A 22,030-nucleotide genomic window follows, 5' to 3' on the forward strand; every position below is an offset into this window, starting at 1 on the left:
TCTGTTTGTTTTTTCCAGAATTACATTTTTATTGAAGATTTACATATACAAACAAGGTGAATAATGAAAACCTTATTAGAAACATATGTTTTAAAGGAATACAAATAGAGGGAAAAACAAGCAATTAGCAGACAAGAGGGTGTAAGGGTAAGTGAAGGGAAAAAGAAGCCCAAGGAGGAGAGTGTGTTACTGCTCCCAGTACAGATCCTTGCGGTCCCCACTGCTCCCAGTACAGATTCCTGCAGTCCCCAATGCTGACTATATCCCATTTAGAGAACGTACCATTTATGACGACTCTTTGTTTCCTGTCATTTAGACAATTCCTGTTCCTTACCCATCTGCATATAGTTTCCCCCAGTACTTGCTTCTGTAGCTTCCACGCCTCCCGAGGAAGCACTAAGAGAGAAACGCGCGTCGGGGCCTCTCTTCCACATCCTGGCAGTAAGTTAGTACTTTTATATTTACTTATTTCTCTACTTCTTTTCCCCTTTGTTCCGGTATTTCTCATACCTATACCTCTAGTTTGGGGGATAGTCCATCAAGTATGGTATTGTATATGCAAGGCATTAAAACATTCTATGGTCCTTCTAGCATACTATATTGTATTTATGCACTGGCAGCTATATATGGGCCTTTTACTTGTGTCTGCTTATATCTTTAAAAAGGTATTATAGGTACAAAGGGAGATATATATATTATAAAGACTGTACTCTCATTCTGCCTGGCGTGGTTTCTAGGTGTCACTAGCCCTGTTATCATTTGTCATATATTGTTGCTTTATTTCTTTTTATGCAGTATTTACTAAAATTGATATATTTTATTAGTATTTTGCTCTGCCACTCACTTTTTTCTTTGGGTAATACTTCTGTAGCTTCAGTATAAAGCTGTTATGTGGAACATTATGAAACGCGTTTGCAAATTCCAGCTAAATCACATTACCTACATCATGTTTTTCACAAAGTCTTCCAGTATATATTTTTTCTCTCAAACAAACCTGTCATCGTGTTTTCCCAATATAATCTACAGCACCACTTTTAAGGCCTTTTTTTCAGCAATCTAGCAACCTGCATATAAGATCCCCGTAATGCACATGCGCCGGGAGAAGCCAAGAGCACCGATGACACAGAAGTAAAACAAGGTACAAGCGAATTACTAAGTACTTTGCTTTACCCTGAGCAGGCAGAGCTAAGTATGCCTGCACTGCGGCATTATTGGGGAAGTGAGAACTTCCTAGGAAGGTCAAGTTACCTGCGAGGAGTGGACACGACATGTGTCGCAAATGTCATATGCGTCATCAGCTCTTTCACAGCGTCCATTGCTAGACACATCATTTAAATAGGTGCCCACGCTTCACCCTGTAACACCTTCTGAAGAAGCAAGTGGCGAAACGCGCCTCAGGGCTTGAGGACACCGTGCTAGTCTCTCCTGACTTCACCTGTCACCTCAAACTTATCCACCATACAGGCATAACCCACTGGAAAATGTTTGTCCTTGGTTAGATTTGAACCAATAACCCGAGCAATGGAAACCTACAATGCTAACCTGTCGGAATAATGTTTATTAATGCATATATTACAACTACTATGTTCTACTTTTTATTGGTGCATGAGTCTCTGTCTCCAATGATAGTGTTATATTGTCAATAATACATTGTCTACAAAAAATAAAGAGTGCCAGGACGTTCCCGTTTACTGTTCACACTGTGTGTATCTGGAGCACATTCTGCTTTCACTTTACAAGCTGGCAGATGAGATGCTAAGATCCTGAGCTGTAAGAAATACCAGGTGTAAGCTGCGTTATCATTGTTCAATCATGAATAAATATATCTTCACTGTTGAGCAGCTGGACTGTACACAGATGAATCCACTCCCAACATAACCACCCAGTCACCGTGCTGTCCAAGAGCTGTTTACTTGCTAAGTCATGAAAATGACTTCCAACACCTATGAGAAGGTTGTGAAAAGAGAAACTAGTTCCCATTGCAGCCACTCACTTCAATTTTCAAAGTGTGCCTGAGAGGTGGAATCTCAACCCATGACTTCAACAACATTACTAACCACTGAGCCACCATGCTGTCCAGGAGATTATTTCTAGGTAGGCTATCAATATGACTACCAGCAGCAATGGCAAGATCATGAAAGAGAAAACTAGATGCACAAGGCATCAAACCAGTTAACTGATTTTAATTTTTGAAGTGTACCTGAGAGGTAAAATTTCATTATTGTATGTCAGAGTTGAACCAATCACTCCAGTGCTATCTACTGAGCCACTGTACTAGCTGGCAACTGCCATTATAATATCCAACAACTGCCACTGTGGTACACTATAAGCATCACCAAGCTACCACCATACATCACTGTAGAAATCAATAAGCTCTCACTATGCTTCACTGTAGACATCCCCAAGCCCCCCACCATGCTTCACTGTAGGTAGGGTGTTCCTTTCAGTGTATGCTTCATTTTCCCTCCTCCAAACATAATGACACTGACACTTGGGTTACAGCATAATGACACTAACACTTTGGGTACAGGGTAATAACACTCATACGTTGAATAGGGAGTAATGATGCTGACAATTGTAGAACAGGATAATTACACACTGATTCTTGGGATATGTGATAATAACACTGAAAATTTGGGTTCTCCTCTTTCTGGCAGGATGTTCATCTAGTTCTCATTATTAGTGATGGGTGAGGAGTCGGACTAAAGTGCTCGGGTGCTCGTTGCTCGGGTCCAGCAAATTGGAGTGCTCTGGTACTCAGCCCGAGCAACAAGCCCAATGTAAGTCTATGGGAAACGCAAGCATTTTTCCGGCGGCCCCCCTGGCAGTCGGCAGAGGGGCTAGAAATTGCAGAAATCGATGGGAACAGTGCTCAAATGACATAGGAACAGCGTGGAGGACCCCTGGAACCATTTCTGACTCCCAGATCACTGCCGTGAACAATGTTGCCAGAGTCTTACACCACTTTTACAGACTCACAATAAAACAAACAAAAATGAAACCAATATGGATTTTTCTGGGGAATATGCTAAGGAACATACTTTCCAGGGTAATGACTTGTATATAAGGCAAAATAAATAACCAAATTCAAAAATGCTCCTTCACACCTTGGGCTATGCTCACACAAAGCATTTTTGAACATTAGCATTGCTTTCAACCAAGACAAAAACATTTACTGGGTAATGACATTTTAACATTTTACAACCTTATCTGGACATGTGGTGTGTGACACTTCATCAGACACATCATATTTCATTTATGAAGGAGGGACTCTGAAAAGTCACAAAGCCTATTTTTATAGGGCCATCAGGTGGCCTTTACTATTCTTAAAGGGCCAGCAGTCGCCCTCACTATTCTTAGAGAGCCATCAGCTGGCTATGATTTGTTGTTCCCATGATTAAACAGCCGGTCTCCTGTACTGTTATTGCTTATGTAGTGAGTGGCAGGGCTGCCCAAAATTTGGATGCACCCCAATACCCCTTTGAAGAGACGTACAGTAGGGCCTCCTGAAAACAATGTTCCCATTATTAGGAAGTGGGTCTCCCATACTGTTTGCCTATGCAGTGAATGCAAGGTCTGACTAAAATTTGGAGGCACTCCAATGCCCCTTTGAAGAGACGTAGAGGAGGGCCTCATGAAAAAATGTCCCCTTTATTGGAAAATGGGTCTCCCATAGTGTTTGCCTATGCAGTGAATGCAAGGGCTGCCAAAAATTTGGAAGCACTCCAATGCCCCTTGGAAGAGATGCGGAGGAGGACCTCATAAAAAAAAGTTCCCATTAGAAAGGAGAAGGTCTCCTGGACTTGTAATGCCCATGCACTAAGTGTATGGGCTGACAAACATTTACCCCTGGGGGGTATACATGAACATACTGTGTAACAACTTTTTTTACAGGCATCATAAACGACCTTTAAAAAAATTATGTGGGTGTTGCATCACAGACCACGGTCACCCTGGTGATCTGGTGGTGGAGGATGAGGAGAAGGAGGAGGACAACAGCAAATCACCAAAATCAGGAAGCATATACCCATGTGTGGGTATGAAGAGGTGCATGGGAATAGACCTCCCAAAAAAAAGATGGGCACACAAGTGGCATACTTTGACAAGCAGATCCGGCATCTCCAAGTAGGTTTTGAGAAACCACTGAACCATGAGGTTAAACATGGGCCAGGCATGGTACGTGTGTGAGCTTACCTCACCTCAGAGCTAACATCAGGTTCCATCTATTATCACACACGACCATGTCTGGCTGTAGGTTCAGCAGTATTAGCCACAGATCTGCATGCTCTTTAACAGCTGTCCACAACTCTTCAGCATTGTGCGGTTTGTCACCTAAGCATATTAGCTTCAGTTGCCGCTTGGCTGAGGCAGTGCTGCGGTGCTTCCAGCTTGTGACTGATTTGGTCATTTTGGAGATTGAGCCTGAAGAGCCTGAAGAGGAGGAGGGGGAGGTGCAGGTGCTGTAGACTGTGGGGACAACCCTGATTGACCTATGGCCCGCAATCCTAGGTATCGGGAGGACATGTTCCATCTCAAGGTCCGACTGAGTCCCGGCTTCCACTATGTTAACCCACTGTGCTGTCAGCAAGATGTAAAATCCCTGCCCACAAGCACTTGTCCATGTGTCCGTGGTTAGGTGGCTTTCCCAGTTACTGCATTGTTGAGGGCACAGCTAATGTTGTGGGACATGTGCTTGTGTAATGCCGGGACGGCACACAGGGAGAAATAGTGGTGGCTGTGGACCAAATACCGAGGGACGATTGCAACCATCAGGTTGCAGAAAGCTTCCATCTCTACAAGCCTAAAAGGCAACATTTTGAGTGCAAGCAGTTTCAAAATGTGGGAATTTAGTAGTGTTGCCTGTGGGGGTTTCGCTGTGTATATGCGCTTGCGTTCCAAGGACTGGAGTTTGGACAACTGAACACTGCTAATGGTGCTGGTTGAGTGTGTGCAATGACGGGTGCAAGGCTGGAGGCATCTTTGCATGCACCATGGACAGGGGATTGGCTTGCATGCACAACCGCAGAAGAAGCAGTGGTGTCATCTGCAGACACTGTTCCTGGACCCTGTGGTTTGGCCCACAAAGTTGGGTACTTTGTTGCTATGTGCCTGATCATGCTGGTGGTGGTCAGGTTGGTAGTTTTGCTACCCCTGCTGATGACAAGGAACAGTTGCCTGCCTTTTCTCTGTGGCCACCACACTACTTCTTCCTGCCTGTTAGGGTGCTACACCTCCCTCCCCCTGGGTGCTGCTGTCCTCGCTCTGCATGTCCTCCTGCCAGGTTGGGTCCGTTACAATATTATCCACCACCTCATCTTCCACTTCCGCACCCTGGTCCTCCTCCTGACTTTCTGGCAATTGTGTCTCATCATTGTCCACCTCTTATAACACTTTCCCACCGTCACCTTCATATGACCATGGCTGCTCAAATATTTGGGCATTGCTACATGTGATCTCCTCTTGCCTCACTTCAAGTGGACCGGGTGAGAGGCCCGAATCTATAAATGGAAAAGTGAACAGCTCTTCGGAGTGTCCAAGTGAGGGATCACCTTGCTTGAGGAGGTGGTGATGGCGAACTCAGTCGAGGGGTTTAAGAGAGGCCTGGATGTCTTCCTGGAGCAGAACAATATTGTATCATACAATTATTAGGTTCTGTAGAAGGACGTAGATCTGGGGATTTATTATGATGGAATATAGGCTGAACTGGATGGACAAATGTCTTTCTTCGGCCTTACTAACTATGTTACTATGTTACTATATTACTATGATCAGCTGTCTCTGGGCACTCAGAATGGTGGGAGGAAGGAGGATCAGGGTGAGGAATATGCAGTCCAAACTCACTACTCCCTAACTTGACCTTGTGGATGACAGGGTGGTGGTGGTGGCAAAGTGACTGGAAGCATTATCTGCTATCCAGCCAACAACTTTTTTGGTATGCTGCGGTCCCCTAGTAATTGGGACAGGAAGATCGGTGCGAGAAGATGTGGGTGTTTGTTGTGGCACAATTTCAGTTTGCCCATGGCCTCGGCCTCTGCATGCACCATCACCATCACGTCCAGTTCCCCGTCCCTTGCCAAGCACCTTGCCCGTTTTAAATGGAGGACAATATTTTCCACATTCACTACAAATGGCTGAATTTGGAGGGAACTTATATGTGATCTGTGTGACGGAAAACCACAGTTTTAAATAACTGACCTGTAGGTAACTATTTTTAAGGGCAAACTGGTGTCAATAACTTTGCTAACACACTGTAACAAAATTTAAATGGAGGCCAGAAATGGCAGAATGTGATCCGTGTGACGGACAGACCACAGTTTTAAATAGATGGATTTTTAGCGCTGTAATATGGAAAGGATCTGTCTGTATTCTGCAGTGCCAACTAGCAAATGGAGCAGAAAAACACAACAGTGCTCTTTGGATTGCTTTTTAAGCAAATAATCAGGATTAAGATAAAAAAAATTATTCCTGGCCCCTGATACCTGGGGCTATGGGTAGAAATACCAGTAAAAGCAGCAGCAGCAGCAGACAGAACTGAAATGGAACCTCTTGCTATATGCACTGACGTCTGCCACATACACTGTCTGCCTGCCTAGCACTGATATCTATGCAGTTGTATTAGTTCTCAGAAGGACTGTTAGTTGAGATGAATATGTGTATAATATATTGTGGTATACTTACGCTAACTAAGAAACAAGCAAATCTGTCCCTAGCTCGGCAGCACCTCTCCCTACACTGCCTGATCGCAGAGTAGACTGTGATGAGCACGGCAGTGCCAGATCTGATGTAGACCTGATGATGCTGTGTGGCCATCGAATCACTGTAATGCCACAACCAACATGGCTGCGACATTATAGTGTGTGACAGACAATTCCTGCATGTTCAGTGCCTCTATAAAGAGCGCCAAACAAGCAGGGGACACGAGCTCTCGTCGAGCAACCCCGGAAATACTCAGCGAGCTCCGAGAATCTCGAGCAGTGAGATGCTCGGGCTAGTACCGAGTAGTGGCGAGCATGCTCCCTCATAACTGCTCATGATCCTTTGGTGACAATAACCCTGTGTGAAGAATGAAGCTACATTGTATCTCGCTGCTTGTACTTCCCCATACTGGTTTAAGCATGGTGAATCTTCTGATTTTTCTTCTCTGTAATTTATGCTCATCCTGGAGCCGGTAATGCAGATGATGTGATCTTCTCCTCTTTGCACAATGATAACAATTATTGCAATCTAAATGTAGATAATTTTTTTTTGAGGTGAGATATTTATACGAGGTCAAGATCTATACTGTCCTGCAGTCCAGAAAATGATCTACTATAACAATATGTAGTATATAACCGCAGCTCACATGCAAAACCTGAACTGGAGAATAAAGACATGGGACCATCCGGACACTGTGGAGAACCATCAACTGACCCAGTGCGAGGATAAGGTGGTATCATGATCCATTTTTGGATTTGTGGCAGCTCTGGTTCCACTTTGATTTAAATGGGAGCTTTTTTCCTTTCAGGACCAGCGGGGGTTAATATCAGTTTCCCTTGCTGGAACCCTGCTGCAACTGCAGAGTGACTAGGTCAGCTGATGTGGGTGGTGACCACTCCCACCATCCTTTAAATAGTCACCTGATGCATCAGCTGACTTTCTGTGATAGAGCATTCTATATTGACCAAGCCTGGGGGAAGGAGCTCTCTGGAAGCTGTGGTGTTTCAGCTGGTTTCATGGTCTGGGTTCCTTTCTTCTGCTGTGTAATGCTTTGCAGCAGAGAAGGCTATTCAGCTGAGTTTGGTGTTTCCTCGTCTGTCTTGTCTTTTGTCCTCGTTTGTCACTGTCCCCTGTGTCGTTCCATCTGCAGTGATGAGGCTAGAACCCTTGCGGACCACTGCACTAGTCAGGGCAGTGCTAGGTGACAGCCATTTGGATTCTGACGGCGGTGGAGGAAAAGACCTACTTAGGGCGTTAGGCGAGTGCAGAATCAGTCTCAGGTTTGAGCAGGTGTTCATCCCTAATTTCCAGGTCAGTAGGGCCTTCCTCTCCCCATTTCCATCCCGTTGGGTGTGTGTCATGCCATCCACTGAGCTACTCCCGTTGGGTTCACTACATATCGTGACAGGCGACCACAGGGCACAGCACTTTGTATATGGCATCATAATAAGCATTTGCAGGACTGGATTGCTTGACATAAATATGACAAAAATGGTAAACTGGGAAGGAATACACATTTAATCATGTAATTATTGTGATATCAAAGTTCTCTGGCTTGCTTATATGATCTCTGCTTCAATCCTATGTATCCATAATGCTTCCATCACCCATCTACATCATCTATCAGCCATCTGTGAGAAGGTTGCGGGATACAGAGCAAGAGTTAACGTTACTTTACTTGAACAGGGGGTTACTCCACACAGGGAGAGGAAAGGGGAAAACTGGAGTATAGCAGGTGACATAAATACAATTGGTGTGCAGGATGAGATTAACAACAACAACAATAAGTAAGGCAACAGTTCTTTAACCCCTTTCTGCCATTAGACGTACTATTCCGTCCATGTGGGGTGGGCTTTACTTCCCAAGGACGGAATAGTACGTCATAGGCGATCGGCCGCGCTCATGGGGGGAGCGCGGCCGATCGCGGCCGGGTGTCAGCTGCTTATCGCAGCTGACATCCGGCACTATGTGCCAGGAGCGGTCAAGGACCGCCCCCGGCACATTAACCCCCGGCACACCGCGATCAAACATGATCGCGATGTGCCGGCGGTGCAGGGAAGCATCGCGCAGGGAGGGGGCTCCCTGCGGGCTTCCCTGAGACCCCCGCAGCAATGCGATGTGATCGCGTTGCTTCGGGGGTCTCTTACCTCCTCCCTGCAGCAAGTCCCGGATCCAAGATGGCCGCGGATCCGGGTCCTGCAGGGAGGGAGGTGGCTTACCAAGTGCCTGCTCAGAGCAGGCACTTGGTAACGCTGCAGCGCTGTTTGACAGATCGGTGATCTGTCAGAGTGCTGTGCATACTGGCAGATCACCGATCTGTATTGTCCCCCCCTGGGACAAAGTAAAAAAGTAAAAAAAAATTTTTTACAAGTGTGTAAAAAAATATATATTATTCCCATAAATACATTTCTTTATCTAAATAAAAAAAACAAAACAATAAAAGTACACATATTTAGTATCGCCGCGTCCGTAACGACCCGACCTATAAAACTGGCCCACTAGTTAACCCCTTCAGTAAACACCGTAAGAAGAAAAAAAACAACGAGGCAAAAAACAACGCTTTATTATCATACCGCCGAACAAAAAGTGGAATAACACGCGATCAAAAAGACAGATATAAATAACCATTGTACCGCTGAAAGCGTCATCTTGTCCCGCAAAAAACGAGCCACCATACAGCAACATCACCAAAAAAATAAAAAAGTTATAGTCCTCAGAATAAAGCGATGCAAAATAATTATTTTTTCTATAAAATAGTTTTTATCGTATAAAAGCGCCAAAACATAAAAAAATGATATAAATGAGGTATCTCTGTAATCGTACTGACCCGAAGAATAAAACTGCTTTATCAATTTTACCAAACGCGGAACGGTATAAACGCCTCCCCCAAAAGAAATTCATGAATAGCTGGTTTTTGCTAATTCTGCCTCACAAATATCGGAATAAAAAGCGATCAAAAAATGTCACGTGCCCGAAAGTGTTACCTATAAAAACGTCAACTCGTCCCGCAAAAAACAAGACCTCACATGACTCTGTGGACTCAAATATGGAAAAATTATAGCTCTCAAAATGTGGTAACGCAAAAAATATTTTTTTGCAATAAAAAGCATCTTTCAGTGAGTGACGGCTGCCAATCATAAAAATCCGGTAAAAAACCCGCTATAAAAGTAAATCAAACCCCCCTTCATTACCCCCTTAGTTAGGGAAAAATAAAAAAAATTTAAAAAATGTATTTATTTCCATTTTCCCATTAGGGTAGGCTAGGGTTAGGGTTAGGGCTAGGGTTAGGGCTAGGGTTAGGGTTAGGGCTAGGGTTAGGGCTAGGGTTAGGGTTAGGGCTAGGGTTAGGGTTAGCACTAGGGCTAGGGTTAGGGCTAGGGTTAGGGCTAGGGTTAGGGCTAGGGTTATGGTTAGGGCTAGGGTTAGGGCTAGGGTTAAGGCTACAGTTAGGGTAAAGGCTACAGTTAAGGTTAAGGCTACAGTTAGGGTTAAGGCTACAGTTAGGGATGGGGCTAAAGTTAGGGTTAGGGTTTGGATTACATTTGCGGTTGGGAATAGGGTTGCGATTAGGGTTAGGGGTGTGTCTGGGTTAGAGGTGTGGTTAGGGTTACCGTTGGAATTAGGGTTAGGGGTGTGTTTGGATTAGGGTTTCAGTTATAATTGGGGGGTTTCCACTGTTTAGACACATCAGGGGCTCTCCAAACGCGACATGGCGTCCGATCTCAATTCCAGCCAATTCTGCGTTGAAAAAGTAAAACAGTGCTCCTTCCCTTCCGAGCTCTCCCGTGTGCCCAAACAGGAGTTTACCCCAACATATGGGGTATCAGCGTACTCAGGACAAATTGGACAAGAACTTTTGGGGTCCAATTTCTCCTGTTACCCTTGGGAAAATACAAAACTGGGGGCTAAAAAATAAGTTTTGTGGGAAAAAAAAGATTTCTTAATTTTCACGGCTCTGCGTTATAAACTGTAGTGAAACACTTGGGGGCTCAAAGTTCTCACAACACATCTAGATAAGTTCGTGGGGGGGTCTAGTTTACAATATGGGGTCACTTGTGGGGGGTTTCTACTGTTTAGGTACATTAGGGGCTCTGCAAACGCAATGTGACGCCTGGAGACCATTCCATCTAAGTCTGCATTCCAAATGGCGCTCCTTCCCTTCCGAGCCCTCCCATGCGCCCAAACGGTGGTTCCTCCCCACATATGGGGAATCAGCGCACTCAGGACAAATTGGACAACAAATTTTGGGGTCCAATTTCTCCTGTTACCCTCGAGAAAATACAAAACTGGGGGCTAAAAAATAATTTTGGGGGGAATTTTTTTTTTTCACGGCTCTGCGTTAGAAACTGTAGTGAAACACTTGGGGGCTCAAAGTTCTCACAACACATCTAGATAAGTTCCTTTGGGGGTCTAGTTTCCAATATGGGGTCACTTGTGGGGGGTTTCTACTGTTTAGGTACATTAGGGGCTCTGCAAACGCAATGTGATGCCTGCAGACCATTCCATCTAAGTCTGTATTTCAAATGGCGCTCTTTCCCTTCCGAGCCTTCCCATGCGCCCAAACGGTGGTTCCCCCACACATCTGGGGTATCAGCGCACTCAGGACAAATTGCACAACAAATTTTGGGGTCCAATTTCTCCTGTTACCCTTGGGAAAATACAAAACTGGGGGCTAAAAAATAATATTTGTGGGAAAAAATTTGTTTTATTTTTACGGCTCTGCATTATAAACTTCTGTGAAGCTCTTGGTGGGTCAAAGTGCTCACCACACATCTAGATAAGTTCCTTAGGGGGTCTACTTTCCAAAATGGTGTCACTTGTGGGGGTTTCAATATTTAGGCACATCAGTGACTCTCCAAACGCAACATGGCGTTTCATCTCAATTCCTGTGAATTTTGCATTGAAAAGTCAAACGGCGCTCCTTCCCTTCCGAGCTCTCCCATGCGCTTAAACAGTGGTTTACCCCCACATATGGGGTATCAGCGTACTTAGGACAAGTTGTACAACAACTTTTTGGTTCCAATTTCTTCTCTTACCATTGGGAAAATAAAAAATTGGGGGCAAAAAGATCATTTTTTTTTCACAAAAATTATTTTTTATTTTTACGGTTCTGCATTATAAACTTCTGTGAAGCACTTGGTGGGTCAAAGTGCTCACCACACCTCTAGATAAGTTCCTTAGGGGGTCTACTTTCAAAATGGTGTCACTTGTGGGGGGTTTCAATGTTTAGGCACATCAGTGGCTCTCCAAACGCAACATGGCGTCCCATCTCAATTCCAGTCAATTTTGCATTAAAAAGTCAAATGGCGCTCCTTCGCTTCCAAGCTCTGTCATGCGCCCAAACAGTGGTTTACCTCCACTTATGGGGTATCGGCGTACTCAGGACAAATTGTACAACAAGGTTTGGGGTCCATTTTCTCCTGTAACTATTGGCAAAATAAAACAAATTGGAGCTGAAGTAAATTTTTTGTGAAAAAAAGTTAAATGTTCATTTTTATTTAAACATTCCAAAAATTCCTGTGAAACACCTGAAGGGTTAATAAACTTCTTGAATGTGGTTTTGAGAACCTTGAGGGGTGCAGCTTTTAGAATGTTGTCACACTTGGGTATTTTCTATCATATAGACCCCTCAAAATGACTTCAAATGAGATGTGGTCCCTAAAATAAAATGGTGTTGTAAAAATGAGAAATTGCTGGTCAACTTTTAACCCTTATAACTCCCTAACAAAAAAAAATTTTGGTTCCAAAATTGTGCTGATGTAAAGTAGACATGTGTGAAATGTTACTTATTAAGTATTTTGTGTGACATATCTCTGTGATTTAATTGCATAAAAATTCAAAGTTGGAAAATTGCGAAATTTTCAAAATTTTCGCCATGTTTCCGTTTTTTTCACAAATAAACGCAGGTAATATCAAAGAAATTTTACCACTATCATGAAGTACAATATGTCATGAGAAAACAATGTCAGAATCACCAGGATCCGTTGAAGGGTTCCAGAGTTATAACCTCATAAAGGGACAGTGGTCAGAATTGTAAAAATTGGCCCGGTCCATAACGTGCAAACCACCCTTGGGGGTAAAGGGGTTAAAGGTTAGCTTATCGGTACGGCGGCTTTCTGACTGTAGAGTCCTTTGTGTAAACGGTGGCGCCAACGCAGTTAGCACGTGGTGAGTTCGATGTCATCCTGAAGGCATTGATGATCCAGTTTTCAGTGGTGACGATGGGTCCTTGCCGTCTTGGATGGGGTCCTGGATTTGGGGTTCATTGTGCGGTATGAAGTGCAATCTCTGACTCTGTCGGAGCTTAACGTGGCTCTACAGATGTAAGCGGGTGAGATGGGGCACAGTTCACGGTGAGTCACCAGGTCCTTCTTGAGCAGCACGCTCGCAGAACTTACTGGCCCGGAGCGTTTTCCACCTTCAGCTGGTGGAGCCAACGGGCACACGGCACATCTCTGGTCACAGTCTCTGTATATGGCCACAGGGAATCTATGTCATGGGCCTGCGCTGTCAGAGGACGGGAGCACCAACTGTTCCCTGGCCTTTTTAGCTTAGCCACACACCCTGCTGCCAAGTGCAAAGGTCTGTCCTGGTTTCTAAGCTTTCCCCTGGACAACAGAGGAGACAGCCCCGACAGCTCCAGACTTGGCGCAAGAGAGGTACCCCCGGCCCGGTCCTTCTTCTTATACATTCATCTTACGGAGCACAGTGCGGCTGTAGAGGACCTGACTGTTGTCTCTCTGGGCCCAGTTCATCCCTCTTTCTCCCACATACATTTATAGCTTTTTCTCTTTGCTTCTCTTGGCACCTCTGGGCAACCCTCAGGTAACACTACTGTACATGAAGGTCAATGGACACAGGTGGTTGAATTGAAGGAATTGCTTCATCACCCATTTACAGTGACTAAAAAGTTACAAGCTGAGGATTTAACTGCTGGCATTTTTATAAAGGACGGGAAGAACTTGTTTTGCCTGTCCCAAAGAGGAGGTTTAATCATAGATGGCATTGCTGCGGATTCGCAGTAGTTTTCCATGCTGTTTACAGTACCATGTAAACCTATGGAGAACCAAATCCGCAGTGCCCATGCTGCGGTAAATACCGCGCGGAAGCGCTGCGGTTTATTTTTTGCAGCATGTCAATTCTTTGTGCGGATTCTGCAGCGTTTTACACTTGCTCCTCAATAGGAATCCGCAGGTGTAAAACCGCAGGTGAAATCTGCACAAAGAACGCAGGAAATTCGTGGTAAATCCGCGGTTAATCCGCAGGTAAACGCAGTGTGTTTTACCTGCGGATTTTTCAAAAACAGTGCCGAAAAATCCGCACACAAATCTGCAACGTGGGCACATAGCCTTAGGATGAGTGGGCTACAGGACGGCCAAGAGCAAGGGGACTCGGGTTCTCCCGATGCTGCTGCTGCCGTTTCTTCATCCTCATCAGATGAGGAGTTTGATTTCTAAAAGTATTTGGATGACATGGAGCAGGCAAAGCGTTGCTGCAGGAAAAACGATTCCACTCCCATAGAAAACAGATTGACCATATTTCAGCAAAATTTTTCACTTGCTCTCAAAGAAGTAGAAGAGTTCAATCGTTTATCAAAACTGACTGTGCACGAGGCAATTCTTTTATATCCGGGAAACGTTAGAGATGTCACCCATGTGATTACTGCTTTGCCACCAACCCAAGTTAGTGTAGAGAGGTTGTTCTGTAGCCTTAAAATAATACGGTCAGATTTGAGGTCATCTATGAAGGAGGATCTGATGGAGGCGATATTATTTCTCAGAACAAATTCATAGACTGCTCAAATGTTATTCAGTACGTTTTTGTTGAAAACTATTTTTTCCACTTACTCCATAGTGTATAATAAATTGTAAATATGCAAAAGTTTTTTGTTCTAAAGTTGTATTCCAATAAATATATTTTATGTTCTATATAAATGGCTTGATTATTGTATCATAATAATGAATAAAAGCCTGATGTGACCATTTTACTACTGTAAATTTATCACTTAAACTTAAACATGAGCCATGTATGAGGGAGTCGGAGTCGTGGAGTCGGAGTCAGTGTCATGGAAATTGAGGAGCGTGAGTCGGAGGTTTGGCTCACCGACTGCACAGCCCTGATTTTGTGTGACTGTGGGTGTTTCCTCCTATGTTCTGAAGTCTGACCTGTAGGAGATATGACCCCTGATGGGTGCAGTGATGTCTGTAAAGTGCTGTACAATCAATATGCTTATTTATTATGCTTCATAAGAACGGTCTCACTTTGCAGACATTATTAACCCGTCAGGACTCACATGTCTTTGGAAGTGGAGCTGCTCATACTCTGCTTCATTCATCGTTTATGGAGCCATCTGAGAATGCAGAGCTTCATTATTTTCAGACAGTCCCATAGACAATGAATACAATGGAGGATAAGCCTGTGCACCTCTGCTCCATTCAATGTTTATGGGACCATCTAAATAAGCAGAGCTCCATTATTTCCAGACAGTCCTATAGACAATAAGCCCGCGCACCTCTGCTCCATTCAAGAATGGGATGAATCTAGGACACTTGTGCACCGAGCTCTGGAGACCGTGTCATGGAGATTGGGATGTTTTCTAGTAAGTTACTGTGTCAGAAATGTTCCACAGTGAACGGCCGCCCTCACCGGTCTCTTGTCTGAGAACACAGAGACTAAAATCCTTTTGTTCCCATCTCAAAGATGGGTGCACAGCCTGCTGTTGCTGGTGGTTAAGCACCCATGGGGCAGCATGGTAACACTGCTGATTTCTTTTTCTTGTTGCTGTTTTCATTGGTTCAGCTCTGACCAAGAACAATGAGATTCCTCCTCTCAGACACATCTCAAAAAATGAAATCAGTGACCACACGGGAACCTGCTCTTCCTTTTCATGACCTGTCTGTGGGTACTGATAGGCATATTGATGACCTAGCCATCAGATAATTCTATGGTGGCTCAATTACCTTTCAATGCTTGGGTCCTTAGTTCAGTTCTTCCTAAGGTCTGAGTAATTCTACCTCTCAGTTGTGTTTTAGAAATTGCAAATGGACCCGCTCTAGTTTTTCATGCCCTGTCGGTGGGCATTGATACTGTAGACATATTGATGACCTAGCCATCAGGTAATTCTCTAGCCGGATGGTGGTTCATTGGTTAGCTCAACTATCTTTCAATGCTTTGGTCCTTAGTTTAATTCTGATTGAGGTCTGAGTAATTCTACCTCTCTGTTGTACTTCAGAAATTGCAAATTGATCTTCTCTAATTTTTCATGACCTGTCGGTGGGTACTGATAGACATATTGATGACATAGCCATCAGGTAACCCTCAAGCAGAATGGTAGGTCATTGTTTAGCTCAATTATCTTTCAGAGCTTGGGTCCTTAGTTCGATTCTGAGTAATTCTACCTCTCAGTTGTACTTTAGAAATTGCAAATGGACCTGCTCTTGTTTTTCATGACCTGTTGGTGGGCACTGATAGGCATATTGATGACCTAGCCATCAGGCAATTCTGAGGCAGCATAGTGGCTCTGTGTTTTGCTTGTTTACCTTTCAATGCTTGGGTTCTTAGTTCAATTCTGAGTAATTCTACCGCTTGATTGTACTTTAGAAATTGCAAATGGACCTGCTCTAGTTTTTCCTGATATTCCCATTGGTGCTGGTATTAATAACAATAACTTTGCCAAAGGATGGCTGACAAGCAGCACAGTAGTTCAGTGGAAAGCACTGGTGCTTTGCAGCCTCAGAGTCCAAGGTTGAAATCCCACCATGGGAATATGAATAGAGACCTGCTCTAGTTTTTCTTGATCTTCCCATTGGTGCTTGTAGTAATATCAATGACTTTGCCAAGGATCATCTTCTGAGCAGCACCATGGCTCACTGGAAAGCACTGGTGATTTGCAGCATGGTAGTCCACTGTTCAAATGCCACCATGGGAAATTGCATACGGACCTGCTCTTGTTTTTCCTGATCTTCCCATTGGTGCTGGTAGTAATATCAATGCCTTTGCCAAAGACTACCTGCAGAGCAGCAAGGTGGCTAAGTGGAAAGCACTGGTGCTTTACAGCATGGGAGTCCACAGTTCAAATCCCACCATGGGAAATTGCAAATGGCCATTCTCTAGTTTTTATTGATCTTCCCATTGGTGCTGGCAGTAATATCAATAACTTTGCCAAAGTTTATCTTCCGAGCAGCTCAGTGGAAAGCGTTGATGCTTTACAGCATGTGAGTCTAGGGTTCTAATAACACCATGGGAAATTGCAAATAAATCTGCTCTAGTTTTTCCTGATCTTCCCATTTGTGCTGGTAGTAATATCAATGACTTTGTCAAAGGTTATCGTCTGAGCAGCACGGTAGCCCAGTGGTAAGCACTGGTGCTTTTCAGCATGGGAATCCAGGGTTCTAATCCCATCCTGAGAACTTGCAAATGGACCTGCTTGCTCTAGTTTTTCCTGTTCTTCTCATTGTTGCTGGTAGTAATATCAATGACTTCTGAAAAGGCTATCTTCTGAGCAGCACAGTAGCCCAGTGGAAAGCACTGGTGCTTTGCAGTGTGGGAGTCCAGGGCTCTAATCCCACCATGGGAACTTGCAAATGGACCTCTTTTAGCTTTTGCTTATTTTCCAATTGGTGTTGGTAGTAATATCAATGGCTTTGCAAACAATGAACTTCTGAGCAGCATGGTGGCTCAGTGGAAAACACTGATGCTTTGCAGTACGGTAGTCCAAGGTTCAAGTCTCACTATGGGAAGTTGCAGATGGACTTTGTCTGGTTTTCTTGATCTTGCCATTGGTGCTGGTAGTAATATCAATGACCTTGCCAAAGGTTGTTTTCTGAGCAGCACGGTAGCCCAGTGGTAAGCACTGGTGCTTTGCAGCATGGAAATCCAGGGTTCTAATCCCACCTTGAGAACTTGCAAATGGAACTGCTTGCTCTAGTTTTTCCTGTTCTTCTCATTGGTGCTGGTAGTAATATCAATGACTTCCGAAAAGGTTACCTTCTGAGCAGCATGGTAGCCCAGTGGTAAGCACTGGTGCTTTGCAGTCTGGGATTCCAGGGTTCTAATCCCGGATGACACTGCAAGGAGTTTGTATGTTCTCCCCGTGCTCAGGTGGTCTGCCACCCATGCTCTAAAGACATACAGGTAGGGTCCAGTGATGATGGTGTCACCTGTGCAGCATTCAGGGCTGCTTGCCCCCTTTCCTTGGGCAAGTATCCTGATTGGATGAATGTTCTGGTACAAATAACAAGATATTCACTTGTTAAATTGAGCAGCTCAGTCCTGGCCCGGCTGAGCTGCACTCTTTAAAACAATAATATTTTTTCTATTAAAGAGTGCGCAGCTCAGCCGGGCCAGGACTGAGCTGCTCAATTTAACAAGTGAATATCTTGTTATTTGTACCAGAACATTCATCCAATCAGGATACTTGCCCAAGGAAAGGGGGCAAGCAGCCCTGAATGCTGCACAGGTGACACCATCATCACTGGACCCTACCTGTATGTCTTTAGAGCATGGGTGGCAGACCACCTGAGCACGGGGAGAACATACAAACTCCTTGCAGTGTCATCCGGGATTAGAACCCTGGAATCCCAGACTGCAAAGCACCAGTGCTTACCACTGGGCTACCATGCTGCTCAGAAGGTAACCTTTTCGGAAGTCATTGATATTACTACCAGCACCAATGAGAAGAACAGGAAAAACTAGAGCAAGCAGTTCCATTTGCAAGTTCTCAGGGTGGGATTAGAACCCTGGATTTCCATGCTGCAAAGCACCAGTGCTTACCACTGGGCTACCGTGCTGCTCAGAGGATAACCTTTTCGGAAGTCATTGTTGTTACTACCAGCACCAATGAGTAGAACAGGAAAAACTAGAGCAGGTCCATTTGCAAGTTTTCATGGTGGGATTAGAACCCTGGAATCCCAGTCTGCAATGCACCAGCGCTTACCACTTGGCTACCATGCTGCTCAGTAAATAACTTTTTCGGAAGTCATTGATATTACTTCCAGCATCAATGGAAAGATAAGAAAAAGCTAGAACAGGTGCATTTGCAAGTTCTCATTGTGGGACTTGAACCTGTAATCCCATACTGCAAAGCACCAGTGCTTACCACTGGGCTACCGTGCTGCTCAAAAGATAACCTTTGACAAAGTCATTGATATTACTACCAGAACAAATGGGAAGATCAGTGAAAACTAGAGCATGGCCATTTGCAATTTCCCATGGTGGGATTTGAACTGTGGACTCCCATGCTGTAAAGCACCAGTGCTTATCACTTAGCCACCTTGCTGCTCTGCAGGTAGTCTTTGGCAAAGGCATTGATATTACTACCAGGACAAATGGGAAGATCAGGAAAAACTAGAGCAGATCCATTTGCAATTTCACATGGGGGATCTGAGCCATGGACTCCCATGCTGCAAAGCACCAGTGCTTTCCACTGAGCCACAGTGCTGCTCAGATAATGCTTTGCAAAGTTATAGATATTACTACAAGCACCAATAGGAAGATCAAGAAAAAGTAGAGCAGGTCTATCTTTATTTTCCCATGGTGGGATTTGAACCCTGGACTCCAGAGCTGAAAAGCACCAGTGCTTTCCACTGAGCTACCATGCTGCTCAGAAGGTAGCCTTTGGCAAAGTCATTGATATTACTAGCTGCACTAATGAGTAGATCAGTAAAAACTAGAGCAGGTCCATTTACAACTTCCCATGGTGGGATTAGAACCATCAACTACCATGCTGCAAAGCACCAGTGCTTTCCACAGAGCTGCTTGCAAGACAATATTTGGTAAAGTCATTGATATTACTACCAGCACCAATGAGAAAATCAAGAAAATCTATAGTAGATCCATTTACAATTTCTCAAGGTGGGATTAGAACCCTAGACTCACATACTGCAAAGTATCAATGCTTTCCACTGAGCTACTTTGCTGCTCAGAAAATAAACTTTGGCAAATTAATTGTTATTACTGTCAGCACCAATGGGAAATCAGTAAAAATTACAGCATGTCCATTTGCAACTTCCCATGGTGGGATTTGAACTGTGGACTCCCATGTTGTAAAGCACCAATGCTTTCCACTTAGCCACCTCACTGCTCTGGAGGTTATTTTTGGCAAAGGCATTGATATTACTACCAGCACCAATGGGAAGATCAGGAAAACCTAGAACATGTCCGTTTGCAATTTCCAATGGTGGGATTTGAACCGTGGACACCCATGCTGCACAGCACCAGTTCTTTCCGCTTAGCCAACGTGCTGCTTGGGAAGTTACTTTTGGTAAAGTCATTGATAATGCTACCAGCGCCAATGGGAATATCAGGAAAAACTAGAGCACATCCTTTTGCAATTTCCCGTGGTGGGATCTGAACCCTGCACTCTATCGATGCAAATCCCCAGTGCTTTCCACTGCACTTCTGTGCTGCTCAGAAGATAACCGATGTAAAAGTCTTTGATATTACTACCAGCACCAATGGAAAGATCAGGAAATACTAGAGAAGGTCCATTTGCAATTTCAAAAGTACAACTGTGAGGTAGGATTACTCAGACCTCATTCATAATCGAACTAAGGACACAAGCATTGAAAGGTAAGCGAGCTAACCACTGAGCTGCATGAGAATTATATGATGGTTATGACATCAATATGTCTATTAGTGCCCACCAACAGGTCATGAAAAACTAGAGCACGTTCACATTTGCAATTTCTAAAGTACAACTAAGAGATAGAATTACTCAGACCACAGTCTGAATTGTTCCTAAGGACCCAAGCATTGAAAGGTAAGTGAGCTAACCAATGAGCCACCATTCTGCTTGAGAATTATTTGATGGCTAGGTTATCAATATGTCTATAAGTGCCCACCGAAAGGTCATGAAAAATTATAGCAGGTCCATTTGCAATTCCTGAAGTACAACTCAGAGGTAGAATTACTCAGACCTCAATCAGAATTGAATTAAGGACCCAAGTAGAGCGCTCCCAAATGCAGGGCCACGGGTTACTCGGTACCGGTCCTCTGCTGGCTCAGTTCTGGGGATGTCTCGGTGGCTGGACCCGGTGCGTGACCCTGCTAAGGGGCGTCCAATGAAAGGTGATGCGAGTCTGTCAAGGTTTCGTGACGCCACCTGTGGTATTCGGTCAGGGTGACCGACGCTGCTTGGCGTCCACTGGGGTGATGTGATGGCAGCTAGATGGTATAACTTCCTACAGGTGAAGTATGTTCCCAGGGCTTCCCAGTAATGTAGGTGGTGATGGTGTGAGGTGCAGACAATAACAAGGACACAGGGTTGCAGTCTCTTTACCTCTTTACTGAAGGCTTCGGGATCCTCAATCCAGAGCACAGTTAACAGGGCTGTCTGAGACCGGCCGGTCCGAAGGCACATCCAGAGTTCCCTTTGCAGGTGGAAATCGTTGCCTACCAATAGCGCCTGTGTGTTGTAGTGCTACCCTGCTGAGCATTCGGAATAGTCCTCACAACTTCTATTCTCGTTCTTTCTAATTCGTTCCAGATCTTTCTAGTTCTCCATCCCCCAGGTATGTTATGGCTAGGACGCACCCGTTTGACGGGTAGGCTCGGAGCTCTTCTGGGACCCTAGAGATGCCCCTCTCCACGCGTTGCCCCCTATGTCTGCTTAAGTGATGTAAGGTAGACAGCCAACCTATAATTAACTGTCCTGCGGAGTTTGAAGTAAGGCATAGAGCCAGTTACTTCCTCGGTGTTCCGGCCACTGGCTATAAGCCTCAGTAGGATGTTGCCGTTCTCGGGGCATGACTCCTACTGGCTCTCCTTTGTGCTTGATCTCGTTTCTCACTGTTCCACAATATCCTTCGCTTCGTGTCTCTTTCTTAGGATACCGCTGCAAGGTAGTGCAGGCGCGGTTCCGTAATGTTCTGTTCTGTTCGCTAGGTACCTGCCAGGATCCCACGCCTGACAGGGACCCCCCTGAATCTTCTCCCTGCAACACCCCCTGCCACGGGATGTTGCCTGAATCCAACCCAGTCAGCTTCTGATCTAACTTCCTATCCAACCCCTAGTTTTACCAGTGTGAGGAGTGGCCCAATAAATAAAGCCTTTTTCTCCCCCTAGTGGCCGGAGTGTGAAGTGTAATGTGTGCTGGTGATACCTGGTCAGGAGAACTCCTTTAGTGCCATCAGACGTACCATCACTCCCCTTAGTGGCAGAGCGACATTACTGCAACGACCAGATCTCTGGGGCGCTGCACTAGCGTTGAAAGGTAATTGGGCTAGCCAATAAGCCACCATTCTGCTTGATGGGTAGATCATCAATATGTCTATCAGTGCCCACCGACAGGTCATGGAAAGCTAGAGCAGGTCTATTTAGAATTTCTAAAGTACAA

The sequence above is a fragment of the Ranitomeya imitator genome, chromosome 9 (genome assembly GCF_032444005.1).
Source record: "Ranitomeya imitator isolate aRanImi1 chromosome 9, aRanImi1.pri, whole genome shotgun sequence".
Taxonomy (NCBI): domain Eukaryota; kingdom Metazoa; phylum Chordata; class Amphibia; order Anura; family Dendrobatidae; genus Ranitomeya; species Ranitomeya imitator.